At 46.1% G+C, this 15,990-nt stretch overlaps 1 pseudogene; it reads left to right on the top strand.

Moving 5' to 3' along the window:
• Positions 1–14,777: 14,777 nt before the first annotated feature.
• On the top strand, positions 14,778–14,875 carry LOC121137324 (annotated as a pseudogene).
• The last annotated feature ends 1,115 nt before the right edge of the window (positions 14,876–15,990 follow it).

The raw sequence follows: 15,990 nt of genomic DNA, 5'->3' as shown, positions 1-15,990 counted from the left end.
TGAACATTGATGCAAAAAATACTCAATAAAATACTGGCAAATCGAATCCAAGAACACATCAGAAAAATCATACATTATGATCAAGTAGGCTTCATCCCAGGGAGGTAGGGATGGTTCAACATAGAAAAATCCGTTGATGTAATCCACCATATAAACAATCTGAAAAAGAAAAACCACATGATCATCTCATTCCTGTCAGAATGGCTATAATAAAAAACTACAGTGACAGTTTATGCTGGAGAGGATGTGGAGAAAGGGGAACACTCCTACACTGATGGTGGGAGTGCCAACTCGTACTGTCACTTTGGAAATCAGTATGGAGATTCTTCAGGAAAATGGAAATCAGTCTACCACAAGACCAAGCAATTCCACTTTTAGGCATATATCCAAAAGATGTACACTCATACAATAAGGACATCTGCTCAACTATGTTCATAGCAGCATTATTTGTAATAGCCAGAACCTGGAAGCAACTAGATGCCCCTCAACTGAAGAGTGGGTAGAGAAAATGTGGTACATTTACACAATGGGGTACTACTCAGCAGAAAAAAAAATCTTGAAATTTGCAGGCAAATGGATGTCGTTAGAAGAAACCATCCTGAGTGAGGTAACCCAGTCACAAAAAGACAAGCATGGTATGTACTCACTCATTTATGGATTTTAGACATGGAGCAGGGCATTCTCAGCCTACAATCCCACTGCCAGAGAGTCTGTGATGCAGGGAGGACCCTAAGAGAGATATGCATGGTAACCCAGAGAAGGGTTATGGGACGAGATCTCCTAATTGGATTGAGAGTGGGTGGAGTGAGGAAGAAGGGGAGGGCAGAAGGAGATGAGAGAAAGAGTGGGGGATAAGAGGAGGGGAGAGGAGGACATGGGAGAGCAGGAAGGTTGAGCCAGGGCATGAATACAGGAGAGAAGGATGAGAGACATCATAATAGAGGTTGCCATTATAAATTGGAGATCTGGCACTAGTGACACCAACTGGCATTAAGGCTACCTTAAATGCCCTCCTATGATAATGAGATTGATGATACCTTATATGCCATCCTAGAACTCTCACCCAGTGGCTGATGGAAGCAGAGGCAGACACCCACAGCTAAAAACCTGAATTGAACTCCTGGAACCCAGTTGCAAAGAGGAGTGATGAGCAAAGGAATCAAGATCAGGTTGGCAAAACCCACAGAGGCAGCTGACCTAAACAAGGGGGAATGCATGGACCCCAGACTGATGACTAAGAGGCTAGCATGGGACTGATCCAAACACCCCCCTCCCCACCAAACCTGGGTGTCAGAGAAGAGGCCTTAGCAATCTGTGGGACCTTGGAGAGTAGAGCAGTATTTATTCCTGGCATACAAATGGACTCTGGGAACCCATTCCACATGGAAGGATGCTCTCTCAATCTGGACACATGGAGGAGGACCTAGGCCCTGCCCGGGATGATATGACAGACTCTGAAAATCCCTCATGGAAGAAGCCCTTGCCCTCCCTGAGGAGCAGAGGGGGGATGGAGTGGGGAGGTTGGGAGGATTGGGGGGTCGGAGGAGGAGGGGAGGGAGAGGGAACTGAGAGTGACATGTGTAAAAAGTTAAATAAAAATATAGAAGAGAACTCAAGCTGAAAAACAAAATAGAATGGACCTTGGCTAATCCCATGGAGGATGAGGGACAAGTATGCCATTCAGACCAAGCTTGTGTGGGAAGTTTTATTTGGGGAAGGGAAGGGAATGGGGGGAAAAGGGGGCGGGGAGGAGGGAGAGGGAAAGAGAGAGGGAGAGAGAGATGCCTGTCTTTATGGAGAGACAGCAAGAGAGTGACAGTGGGCGGAACTTGTCTCTTAAACGGACCTCTCCTGCCAGTATACAGAGACAAGGTTCTGCCTGCCATGCGCGCAGGGTGACTCACTCTACCAGGTCTCCAAGGGGCAGGGCCAAGGTGTGCCTGGATGCTAACAGTGAGTATACTTCATACAGGACTGCTGTGAAATATTCCTTTACACAGTGTGAATATACATCACTGTGATTGGTTTAATCAACAAGCTGACTGGCCAATAGCTGGACAGGATACAGTTAGGCGGGGAAAGCCAAACTCAGACGGATGGGATGAGGAAGGGCAGAGTCCGGGGAGTCACCAGCCAGACTGAAAACGAGTTGGACACACAAAATGGGACCTACGTGGACTAATAGAAATGGCTAAGTTGTAAGAGTTAGTTAGTAATAAACCTGAGCTATTGGCTAAGCGTTTATACTCATATAAGCCTGCGAGTGATCATTTGAGAGCTGCTGTGGGACAGAGAAACTATTGTTTACACAGGACCTAAGGCCAAACCCACCATATTGGCTAGGAACTCACTTCCCCCCGAACTGTTCATAAATTTCATTAAATACCCACCTTTCGGGACTGTGCCAATGAGAATTAAGTCTCTGCATGAGTTTTAAGGAGATGTTCAAGTCTCAGCAAGCACACATTTCCCAAGACTGTGCAGTGTCCTCACCGCCGAGCCATGTCACCTGCCCACGGCTATGAACTTTCTGTCAGCCGATTGGTTTTGTTCATAAATGTCTCTTTTCATCATAGATTAGAAGCCTGTTGAAGGCAAGTCTCTGTCTACCCCCAGGCTACTTTATTCTCTCTCCGTTCTGTGGATGTCAACTGCAAATGTTTCTCCACAGGGCTTTGACATTGCTGCACTTAAAGGTACTGTATTAGTATCAGAAATTGCTGGAAGGGCCGGGCGTTGGTGGCGCACGCCTTTAATCCCAGCACTCGGGAGGCAGAGGCAGGCGGATCTCTGTGAGTTCGAGACCAGCCTGGACTACCAAGCGAGTTCCAGGACAGCCTCCAAAGCCACAGAGAAACCCTGTCTCGAAAAACAAAAAAACCAAAACAAAACAAAACAAAAAAAAAAAGAAAAAAGAAAAAAAAAGAAATTGCTGGAAGGCCACCAGGGCCCAAATAGCAAAAACAAGCTAGTACCTGAAGTTGTCACTTGGACATTGTCCTAACTACACTACAACTCTTGAACTATTTGAAAGGGATTATAAGGAAAATGCACAAGTTACCCAGTCCTCCCATGAGCATGCCAAGATACAGATAAAAGGATTTATTCTTTTTGTTGTTGTTGTTTTGTTTTTTGAGACAAGGTTTCTCTGCATTGCTTTGGAGCCTGTCCTGGAACTCGATCTGTGTAGACAAGGCTGGCCTTGAACTCACAGAGATCCGCCTGCCTCTGCCTCCCGAGTGCTGGGATTAAAGGCATGCGCTACCAATGTCCGGCAAAAGGATTTAATTCTTACCACAGGTACCAGTGCTATTGACCACTGCTAATAGATGCTCTAGGCCTGGAAGCAGATGTTCTGGGAGCTTGTGTCTTTGGAAAGCACACTATTGCTATCACAGTCTCTGGAACACCAAAGAAACAAACGTACTGTAAAAACGGACCAAGAACAAGTACAACCATTTTCTCTCCTAATTATTGGAATAATTTTCAACTTGGAAAATAGACTCAATGGATGCCAACAGGGAAAACCACACCATGTTCTAAAACGGCAAAAGCCAGATCAGGCAGAAATGTTAAAGGTCTGAATGGCTTCGAGGATCTCTAGCTACGATCCCAAAGAAAGTGGAGGTCCTCTGGAAGCCCCCAAACTATTCTATCAGGTAAACAAAAGTGGGTAGAATTAAACTGCAGTAAACGGAGCTCAGAGCACCTGACTTACAGAAGTGATTTCAGATCATGTTTGATCTCACTGATACTCGGTGAACCTGCCTGTGTGGCTCTTCCATTATGATAATTTCATTACAACCCCAGCCGTATTTTCTCCCTCAGTAGCTAGAGCGATTGATTGTTTAACCTATAAAATTTAGAGAAAAGCCCATGGACTCAGACCAATAGCTCCTGTTTAATTTCCCTTGTATATGAAGCTCCTTGCCCCTGAACCCCAGCCACCATCAGATAACAGGAACCTGGACACTGCCTAAAGTCTGCCTTCCTCAGTCTTGCTTTCCCGATGCTCTGAGTGGTTTGGGAGTGCTGCTCTCCCGCTCCCAGGGAAGCTACAGAAGGTAGAGCCAAGTGCAGCGTTTCCTGTGTGGTCTTTGAACCTGCAGTATGAACACTGCTTGGAAAATTCCTGGCATGACAGTGACTTGCCTTCACCTCCCTGATGGTGATCCCCAGCGTGTTTGAAGAAAATGCCCAAATGACTCTAACTTACCATAAATTGGGCATGGCGGCACGCACGTGCAGTTCCAGTCCTGGGAAGATGGAGGCAGGGGGATCAAGTCATAGCCATCCTCTACTACACAGTTAGTTCAAGGTCAGTCTCCATTTGTGGTGGTTTGAATGAGAACGAGCCCCACTCATAGACCCATATATTTGAACGCTTAAATCACCAGGAGTGGAACTGTTCGAAAGGATTAGAAGGATTAGGAGGCGTGGCCATGTTGGAGGAAGTGTGTTCCTGGGGGTGGGCTTTGAGGTTTCAAAAGTCCATGCCAGGCCCGGTCTCTCTGCTTGCTGCCTGTGGATCCAGATGTAGCTCTCCACTAATTCTCCAGTCTCTGAAAATGTAAGGCAGACTTCAGTTAAATATTTTCCTTCGTGAGAGTTTCCTGGGCTATGCTGTTCCTCCCGCTCCCTTTCATTTCGGCCTCTCTTTGAACACAGCTGCACACACAAGTTCCTCAGTGTCGTCAGCCCTGTGCAAGGCCACTGTGCCCACACTCCTACATTGTGCTTTGCCCCAGAGCACCTCAGTACACAAGATGAGGTTGTACCTGCAGGGGTCCTTGGCATTCATGCAGACGTCAAGCTTAACATGGCGCATGCCTGCATATTCCTTACAACTAAATCATATTTAGATGGTGAACTTCAGTAACCCTTCTGACCAGACTCTGTACATAAACTTAGATTGCTGGAGATCAGAAGATCAAGGATGTCCCCAATGTGCTGCCCTGCCACAAACCTAGGCTTTTTTTCTTTTGTTTTTGTTTTTTGAGACAGGGTTTCTCTATTGTTTCGGCGCCTGTCCTGGAACTCGCTCTGTAGACCAGGCTGGCCTCCAACTCACAGAGATCCTCCTGCCTCTGCCTCCCGAGTGCTGGGATTAAAGGTGTGCGCCACCACAGCCCGGCCAAACCTAGGCTTTTTGTGTATGCATTTCCTACCCCTTATGGAGTTCATTTTCCTACTCTTCTCTTCCAACATGACCCCCTTAGCTACTTATTTTTCCCATTGGTTTGTTTGCTTATAAGAATTCTTATACCTATGTGGAAGAAATAAAATAGAAAATCATTTAAGATGAGTATGGTACTTTCTATTTACTCAAAATATGTCTTCGAGTTGATATGACAGGTGGGCCTTGCTGTAAGCAGTAACAGGGTGGGCACAAGCAAATAGATTCAGGGGTAAAGCTTGGGGTAAAGAATAGAAACCATTTGTAGCTGGGTGGTAGTGGTGCACGCCTTTAATCCCAGCACTCGGGAGGCAGAGGCAGGCAGATCTCTGTGAGTTCGAGGCCAGGCTGGACCGACAGCCTCCAAAACAATATAGAGAAACCCTGTCTCGTAAAACCAAAAAAAAAAAAAAAGAAAGAAAAAAGAATAGAAACCATTTATATGCCCATTGGTATTGGCTCTGGAGGTGGACACATGTGAGTACTGTGTAGTAATGATTTTCCATGATAAATACTTGTCTTCCAGATGTTGAGATTATATTTTAGTGATATTCAGCCCACCCTATGGTATATGCTGCCACCTTGATAGCCCAGGTTCATCCTCACGCATCTCTAATGGAAGCCATCTTGAATTTGTTTAGTGTAGGCAGATGAAAAATGCCAGGGTAGTCTAGCTCCAGCTAGTTAACTGTAAGTGGAAATTTCTAGATGAGGGCTCAGGAAAACTCTATAAAAGGAGTCAAGCTAAATTGGCAGCTGCATCTTAGCCTTTACCTCCTTTCTGTCCGAAACACTGGGGCAAAGTTGTACACATCTACCTGACATCTTGTGGCCATGACATAGCCACAAAAAGAGGAACATCTACCACAGTCTACCCTGAAAATACAGTGTTGCCAGGCCAGTCTTGAAGTACCTGGGCTTCAGCTTGCCAATGTGGCAAAACCCAAACCCTCAATCTTAAACTACTATTGCTGAGAATTTCTAGTTTACATGTACTGGCTTAAATCACAAAGACTGACAGAAAAATAGGACAGACAGGCTCTCTAAAGAATAACGTAATGATATTGGATGGAGAATAATCAAGGAGCATTGCAACCCAGAAGAAGTGGAACGGAAACCATGGAAACCATTAAAAGGGATGGGTATAGGGAAACTTAAGGCAAAGTAAGGAGTATTGTGTAAGCTATTTCGAAATGATCATCCTTGGACGAAAGAATTAGCAAGCAGGATGGTGCCAGTTTGGGCTGAACAAAGACTTATTGGGCACATGTCCTTGTAGAAGCATTCGTTGTGATAATTCTCATTGTCAGCATATGTGCATGAAATTCCCCCTTCATCACCACTCAGCTCTGTTTGTTCTTCATTAGGACTCAACACAGTCAGCTCCGTGTGCCATGTGTCGTGTGTGTGTATTTGTGTGTGTGTGTGAGAGAGAGAGAGAGAGAGAGAGAGAGAGAGAGAGAGAGATGTGTGTGATGTGTGTATGGCGTGTGCTTGATGTATGTGCATACATATGTGTATTTGTGTGTGGACATGTACGTACCACAGCACACATGTAGAGGACACAGGACAGTTTCTGGTGTCAGTCCTCAACTCTCACCTCTGTGTGAAGCAGTCTTTCTGAAGTTTGTCACTGTGCTGTTAACCTACACCAGGCTAGCCAGCCCGTGAGCTGCTGGTTTCTCCTGTCTTTGCCTCGAATCTCAAGATGGGAGTGCTGTGATTACAGATCCCAGCTACTGGGCTGCTTTATGTTGGTCCTGGAGACTTGAACTCAGGACCTCACACTTGCAGCAACACTGTATTCCCTGTCCATTTTGATTCTGACAACTTCCACATATGAAACAAACATACTTCCGAATACAATTCCTTCAATCCTAGCAAGGTTTTACAAGGATTTTCTTTCAGGGCCTGAGTTTGGATCTTACCACACACTTAAAGAAATAAATAAATCCAGGTATAGCCAAGCACACCTGTAATCCCATCACTACGGGAAGCAGAAACATCTGGCCCAGGTTCAGTGAGAGACTCTGTCTCAACGGGATAGGCAAAGAGCGTCGGAGCAGGACAATGATGTCCACTGGCTTCCAGGGTGTACACAGTTGCACACACACACACACAGAAGGGGTTATGAGGGAGCAGCTCGCTCAGTGGACAAAAACACTCACCAAGCCTGATGGCCTGGGTTTGGTTCCTAGAACCCACACGGTGGAAGAAGAGAACCAACTCCTGCAAGTCGCCCTCTGATGTCCACATGCGAACCACAGCCCTCACACGCCCTCACACGCCCTCACACGCCCCCACACGCATACACCGTCCATGAAACACAAATAGAGAAGGTGGCATCTCCCTGTGCACCTTGTGTTAAGTGAATTCAGTAAGAAAAACAACTTGCACTTTATTAGAAACAACCCGGTAGCGCAGGTTGTCCAGCTGAAGCAAACGTTGCTGATGAGCTCAGCAACTGTTTTTATCGCTACCTAAAAACATGCCGTCTGTAAGCTTATTTGCTCAGTGTGTGTGCTATAGCACTCCATACAGCAAGGGACATTGCTGTCTGCTTCACTATAACAGTGCCATCGACCAAACTGATGCCTGCCACGTAACCTATTACGTTTCTCATAGCTTTTGGCAACCCACCCTTCAGAGGGCAGCTGGAGAGATGGTTTCCTTTTGCTCACAGTTGGAAGGGATACAGTCTACCATGGAGGGAGAGTGTGGCTTCAGGAGCTGGAGGCAACCGGTATGTGGCTGCAGGAAGCAGAATGATTAATGAGGTGGGTGGGGCTGTCAAACCTCAAGGCCCACCTCCAGTGGCTCGGTTCCTCAGTCCCGCCAGCTTCCTACAGGTTCCACCACCTTCCAGAACAGCATCTCCAGCTGGGGACGACATGCTCAAACACATGACTTGTGTCTATGGGGATACTTCACATCCAAACCACAGGAGAGTGACATATCATACGGCACAGCATATACTCGTGGTGAAAAAATGAAACTCAGTGAATAAAAATCTCACACTGGGGCCCTCGAAAGATGCCTCCGTGGTTAAGAGTGCTTGCTGCTCTTGCAGAGAGACAGAGGAACAAGGTTTACACTTCCAGCATCACAACTGTTTATGACTCCAGCTCCAGGAGACTTGGCTCCCTCTCCTGGACCCCATGAGCCATGAGGCACACTAGTGTCATGCATACATACATGCAGGCAAAATATTCATGCGTAGGAAATAAAAAGTTTTTAATATATGTCAACAAAACACCAACAAACCGGGTCAAACTGGTGGAGTGTCGCACACCTGTAATCCCAGCACCTGGGAGGTTCAAGGGTCATAAGCTTGAGGCTGGCTGCAAAGCAAGCCTGTCCCAAAAAGAAGCCAGCGGTAGGGGAGTCGCTTATATCCGATGTCTCAGAAAAGAGAACAGAGATTAGAGTGTGACAAGGATATGTTACCCTCGGCACAGAAGACGTGATTATACCCCGTCTTCCCAATGATTCCATTCTACAGAGGCCAAAGCTGAGCACCAGTAGATAGGTTAACCTGAGGCTTCCCAGCTACCAGGCTCTGAGACTAGTATTCCTAATTCTAAAGCCTGAACCTTCCTATGTCGTCTACTCATTATTTGCAACAAAGGCGTTGATAAATACAAATGACTGTGTTGTCTAAAACTTGCATTTAAACGATATCATCAGTCTTAGAAACACTGACATTTATATCAAATGAAGAATGTTCTTGCGGCTGTTAAAACAGATCCATAATTTATTTTAATTTTTAAGCTAAATTTTTATTGATTCTTTGGGAATTTCACATCATGCGCCCCAATCCCATTCATTTCCCTGTCCCTATCTACCCTTCACTTTTGTAGCATCGCAAAGGAAAACTAAAAAACTGAAAATTAAAAAATGCAAATAAGAATGATAAGATAAACAAAAACAAAAAACAAACAAACAAACAACAACAACAACCAAAGAAACACTTCGCTCCTCTATCTTTCCTGCCTCTCTATCACCTCTTTGTTCATCTTGGTGGCACTGGGAGGTTCGGTGTTATCACGAAGTATACCCTTTTGTCCAAACACCTTTACTTTTAAATGTTCATTGTATACTGTGTTGTTGGTCTGGCTCAAGGCTTCTGGCTTTGGTACACAATCAATCCTGGACCCTCAATGAATCTCCTCTATGGTATCCAGCAGTTACCGGAGTCACGGAGATCCTGTGGCTATGGTTCCACAGGACCAGTCCCTTCACACTCTCCAGCAGGTCATAGATGGCGTAGACGTTGGGGAGTGCCAACTCAAAGCCCTGGATACATGCCTAGGTGGTAGCCGAGTTGGTCAGTCCAGGCTACTGGGACCATCCTCCTCAGGTGAGGGGCGGAGCCAGCTCTTCAGTGCTTGTAGTGAGGGGTGAGTCCAGCTTTCCCAAGTGTGGGAGGCTCTCCTATGTGAGGTAGGACCAATGGGGGAGGGGAGGTGTATGGTTGGCTCACTGGTGAGGGGGCAGCTGGCTCTCCCTGGGCCAGTGAGGGGTGGGGCCAGCTCAGCAATGGCCCTTGTACTTCAACACACTGTTTGATACACGGTTTGCATGACCCCTGTGTTATCACAGGTGACAGATATCAACACAGACCCCAGCTGCATCAGGACCATGTACGCAAACATGGCCAGCAGCAGCAGCTTGGGTCCAGTTGTCACTAGCGTCCTGGGTGGCAACGCAGACCTCTCAGATCAAATGGGCCCCCAACATTTTCCTTGCAGCCAGCTGCTCTTGGTTAGACCCTATTCGAAGTTAGAAGGAGATGCATTACAAGGCAAGACATTTGAAAACTTCCACCAGGACCAGCAAGATGGCTTAGTGGGTAAAGGTGCCTGAAGCCAAGACTCAGAGAGCGGACTCCCACGGGGCTATTCTCTGACCTCCACGAATGTACCATGTATGGTACATGCATGTGCATACTGTTCTAAAAGAGAGTATTTTCTTATTCACGCACCAAATCTACAACTTCTTGACCACTTAAGATATGTTTTGCGCCGGGCGGTGGTGGCGCATGCCTTTAATCCCAGCACTCGGGAGGCAGAGGCAGGTGGATCTCTGTGAGTTCGAGGCTGGGCTGGACCGATAGCCTCCAAGACAATACAAAGAAACCCTGTCTCATAAAAACAAAACAAAACAAAACAAGGTATGTTTTGCACCCCTTTGCTGGTGGTTGAGAGGAAAAAAGAGACATATGAGCGTAGAAAAGCAGCAGCTTGTAAGTAGGACACTACACGGTCCCCAGAGAAGCTCCATCCAGGATCGCTTATTATCCTGTGTATTGGTTGGTACGTCCTCACTTTGAAACGATTAAGTCAAAGCACCTCTGCACTTCTGCAGGCTGGGCTGCCGGTTGTTTGTCTTCTTCAAGGGAATCTTATGTGGATCATTAATATGTAAACCAGATAGGAGATAAAAGAGGCTGGGGCCTTGGTGGAAGGGAGGAAGCAGACAGCTCCACTCCAGCCTGTCTTTTTCGAGGGGGTGTGTAGAGCCCTCTACAGAATTCGTGAGTAAGATGGTCCCTCAGGTCCCCGAAAGTCTAAAATTCTAGGAACCAATGGCTCTGCTGGGTATAACGCTGGTTTTCTGATTGCCACGTAAGGCAGTCATCTCCAACAAGGGGGAAATAGCAGCAACTGTCTTTCTCTGGGAACATCTGGTCTGGAAATGAGAACGTTTCAGCTCCGGTCCCCACTCGGCCACTATTTAAGTCTATTGCCTTAGATGCCGTTTGCCCGCCTATGAAACGTGCATAAAACATTCCCTGCCTGCTTTATTTTTAAACATATTTCTTAGCAAGGTTTTAAATTCCCTTCGACAAAAATAAAGCTAGTATATAATCTTAAAGTATTACCTTCAGAAAGATGTGTGGTAAGAGATGTGGAGATTAATTTTTCACTCTGAAGTTCTTGATATATAGTTGCTACCTCTCTCTGAAGTCTCGGTAGAACCTGAAGCGTGGAACATAAACCTCATGAGTGGAAGGGGATGGGTCAAGTGTCCATTTTCATCTGTGCATTGCTGCAACTCTTTTCCAGGAGAAAGTGGAGAGCATTCTCTCGTTAAGACAAACAAAAAGAAAAGTTTTTGTTTTGTTTTTGCAGAACTGATACTGGTTGGTTTTTGTTTTTGTTTTTCATCAAAATTCTGTATGATCCTTCTTGCCACAAACAAACAAATGAAATTCTACCATTTGGGTCTGTGACAAATGACAATTGTTGAAGATCTGACAAAATATTCTGTATGTCTAAGACTCAGGCAGAGAGATGAACAAGTGGGTAGGTGGGTGGTGAGTACCGGGAGTGTGACAAGCAGGTTGACCAGTAGGCAAATATGAGATTCCACCTACAAGGTGACTGGGGCAAAGCCAGAGCCCATGGAGGAGCTTTCAGGGGGCACTAGCCATGTACCTTAGTTAGGTTTTCTATTTCCGTGAAGGAACACCATGGCCACAGCAGCTCTTATAAAGGAAAACATTTAATTGGGCTTGCTTGCAGTTTCAGAGGTTTGGTCCATTATCATCATGGCAGGAAGCATGGAGGGATGCAGGCAGACGGGGTGCTGGAGAAGGAGCTGAGAGTTCCACATCAGGATCTGCAGGTAGCAGGAGACTGTGTCCACATTGCATGTAACTTGAGCACTGGAGATCTCAAAGCCCACCCCATTGTGACACACTTCCTCCAGCAAGGCCGCATCTCCTAATAGAGTCACTCCCTATGGGCCAAGCGTTCAAACATACGTGTCTATGGCGGGTCATACTACTGCACTTCACAAGTCATACTAACCTAGGGGCCGAGGGGAGTAGAGACCAAGAGATGGACAGGACAGGGTATCTCAGTTTCAGTTTCAGCCACACCAGTTGTACCCCTAGTAGGGACTATCTCCTCTTCCCAATTTACAACAAAATAACTACACAGGTATTTAACAAGGGTAAAGGACATTGAAGTAGAATTGCAAGAATTAACCAATATTGGATAAATATTTCTTTCCTGTGAAAGTTATTAATTTCTAATTTTCAGAAAATATTATGAAATACTAGGAATCAAGTTTTATGTTTGAAAATTTTAATCCCAGGGAGATTTCATTGTATCTGTGGATCCAATGAGAGAATCGTCTCATCTCTGCTGTTCATGCTTCATCTCCCTTCTGAACTCCCTGCTACCCTACCCAGCATTGTTCCTAAATCTGAATCCCATAATTCCCTTGTTCCAGTTCATCTTAACCAAGAGGCTGAGAGAATCTGCGGCACTCAGAGTTCTGCGATCAGCCCTCATGTCTCTCCACTATCAGAATGGGAAAGAATCTTAGCGGTTGCCTGGGAATCCACCTACCCTACAGACGAGGAAACTGAGTCCCACAGAAGGAAAAAAAAATCTTTATTGGGGTTGTGAGAGTCAGTTTGGACAATGCTGTGGGTACCAGCCGTGTCGGGAGGAAGGCAAAGAGAACTCCTGGTCTTCCATCTGGTCTTAAGGATGACAGCACAGCGCAGCAGGAGGCAGGAGCAGCACTCGGAGTCTCCGACAGCACTGGGGGACAGACAGCACTGGGGGACACTGAGGAAAACACTGGGAATGGGCTCTCCACAGCTCTATGCTGAGGATGACAGACGCATTAAGATATCATTGTTATGCTTTTGGTTTCGTCCCCCCCCCCCCATTAAAACATCGTTTTGTTTGTTTGTCTTGTTTTTCAGGCTGAGCTCCTAAAGGTGGCCGCCATGCCTGGGAAAACGTGAGTGAAAGAAGAAACTATAAAGAGGAGATAGGCCCTGCTGCTTGCGTGAATGGAGTGGCTGAGGCTGAAATTGAGACCCGGGTCCTGTCCATCCTGGACCCATCCCCCACCCCCGCCCACACCCCTAGTTGTGTAAAACGCCGTGGCTGGTGTCCACCGGGAGCTTTCCATCTGCTTGCGGCTTTACCTGGGTCTCCTCCTCCTATCCTCGCATCAACTTTCTAATTATTTTCATTTTACAGAGGAGCACTTGGGGGAAGGAACGAACGGAGCACATATGGTCAGTAAGTCAGTGGCGGGCTGTAAAATGCTGCTCTCCGGCTTTAGACACACCGGGGACTAGGGAAGAAGCCTGAGAGTTTAGCCTGCATCCTGTGCCTGTCTTTATTTAGGAGCAGATGGCAGCTGTTGCAGGCATCTTGTGGAATAGGACGGTTTGAAAACCTCGTGTCTGAACTCCCAGTAAGATCAAAATTAATAAGGAGGAGTCCACCTTGATTTTTTTCTTTCTATTAGTTTCTCAGTTGGCTTTCCCTGGTGACTAGGAAAGCCTGTCTGTGTTGCATGGAGGTGATGGGAGAGAAAGCCTTCTTCTGTTTGTTCACCTTGAGCCAGAGCGTATAGGACACAGTAGCATGCTTGAGCATGCTTGAGGGGGCTCACACTTTGACCAGAACAAGTGCAGAAGCCCCACAGAGCAGCATGTCAAGAGCTCCCAGGCTGCTCCTGGAGAGCTTTTCTGGGACTAAAATCCAGAACCCACACAAGCTCTAGCCAGAAAGAAAAGAAATGACTCATTACAAAAAGAAAGCAGGGATGGTGCCAGGATGGTGTCATTTAATTGTCAATCTGTCAGAAATACTAGTGACTGTATGCCCATGGCATGCTAATTAGGATAGTTGTGATCCTTGGCCTCAAAGTCAAACATCAAACATGACACTAGAAATGTGTGCATGAGTGGAAAAGAAAAACAAGAGTGTAAGGCGTGTCGTAAGACAACGTGTCAATTGGCAGAGGGGACCGAAGATAGGTGTAAGGGGGGCAGGGAGGGAGACACACACACACACACACACACAGGAAAGACAGACAGGCGCATACACAGAGAGGAAAGTTAGACACAGAGAGAGGAGACAGACCCAAAGAAAGAGAGCAGGAGAAAGAAGAGAGACAGACAGAGAAAGAGAGAAAAAGGGAGATCGAAGAGACAAAGAGAGAGACAGACAGACCACCACAGAGAGAGGAAAGAGACAGAGAGAGAGAGCAAGAGAGAAGAAAAACAGACACACACACACACACACACACAGAGAGAGAGAGAGAGAGAGAGAGAGAGAGAGAGAGAGCTCTTTGGTCTTCCATTATGAAGGAGATGGGACCAAAGCACATGGTTAAGCTACTGTATGTAACACTGGGGAAGCGAAAGGGAAGGAGAAGTTATTGCTCACTGGGAGCTGTGAGATATTTTATAGAAGAATTGAGCAGATCTCTCCACCTTCTCCTAAGAACTTTAGCAGGAAGTAAGAGCTGGGACCGAAGTAAGAGCTTGGTGGAAGAGCACTTGCCTGGCATGTAGGAAGCTCTAGGTTTGATCCTCAACTCACAAAACAAGGAAAGGAGGGAGGGAGAGAGGGAGGGAGGAAGGGAGGGAGGGAGGGAGGGAGGGAGGGAGGGAGGGAGGGAGGACAATGAAAGACTTTAGGCTTTGAGCATGGGTGAGGAACTTAACCTTACCATGTAGGTCACATTGTTTAAGATGCTTGAGGCAGGTGATGGAATGAATAAAGAACTTTTCCTGAAAGATCTCTTCATTTTACCTTGTAAGATTACCGGCCGGGTGCTTGGTTTGACAGAACATATTAAAGTTGGAGCAATACATAGATTAGCATAGCTCCTACACAAGATGAAGTGTAAATTTGTAAGGTGTTCCATATTTTCTCTTTATAAAATTTTTGTGGAACCAAATTTTTGCCATTAAAAATTGGCATTATATCGAATTATACACTGAAAAAAATCAATCAAAGTAATAAATTTCACTTTCAAAATCATGACAGGGCAGAAAATGAGTTAAGATATCCTCTTAGGCAAACTCCAGCATTTCCACAGTGAATGAGTCTTGAGGAGATTTTTAAATGTGTTAAATATTTAGGAAATTCGGAATTCCTTTTTCCCCCCTAGGCATGGGGTATTGAACCCAAGACCTCACATATGCTAGGCAGACAGTCTACCACCAAGCCACACTCCATCTTCCTTTCTCAAAATAAGCACTCTTAATTCTTTTTTTTTTTCTGTTAAGCAGCATTTCTTCTGAAACAGAAGTGGCTCTTCTGCTGGCATTTGCCACCTTGGTGACGTGTGGGGGACAACTACAAGGTTCACTTCCTCAGAAGCAGTGTGTAGTAGCTTTGGACATGTAGAATATGGGAAGACTGAAGACTTTGGTCCCCAAAGGGCAGGTGACTTTTGATCCTCTTTTAAAAATAACTTCCTACTTCCCTTTTTAAAGGATAGGTTAGAATGTCATGCTGTGCTGATACGAGCAAGACGCATCACATTGAGAGAACTGTCTCTCCTCTGAGGAGTTTCCACAGGCCCAGTGTTTGCTAAGATTCCCTTTGGAAATTAAACAGTTCCCAGACCAGGGCTCAGGCTGAACTAGATCAGCCGCTCCCTGGATGGGAGGATTGCCAAGACTGCTCATCTGATAACTCCACAACAATGCTCGGAATGCCCTGTTCCCAAGCGTGTCCAAAGCTGCCAATTCTCTGCTCTGGGCCTTCGGAGCTGGGCGGAGGAGGCCTGCAGGACAGCTTCCTAGAACCAGAGATGCTAAATTGGGATGGTCCCGTTGAGCAAGACTTGCTATCGTGGTAGCGATACCTAGAAGATGGGGAGTTTCAGAACCAATGTTCAGCTCTATCACACCCACCTAGAGAGTGCTCCACAACTCCTAGTTGCACATAAACCCCCTCTGTTTTCCCCTGTAGGCTCTCATTTCTCACCCCAGTGAGAAGTCTGGAGCACAATCCAATAACAGACCTACTCTGGCAAAG

Source organism: Mesocricetus auratus, unplaced genomic scaffold (assembly GCF_017639785.1).
Source record: "Mesocricetus auratus isolate SY011 unplaced genomic scaffold, BCM_Maur_2.0 Super-Scaffold_100676, whole genome shotgun sequence".
In the NCBI taxonomy this organism is placed as follows: domain Eukaryota; kingdom Metazoa; phylum Chordata; class Mammalia; order Rodentia; family Cricetidae; genus Mesocricetus; species Mesocricetus auratus.
Note: the sequence above shows the minus strand (reverse complement) of the source record. Positions and strands in the feature narration are given on the sequence as shown.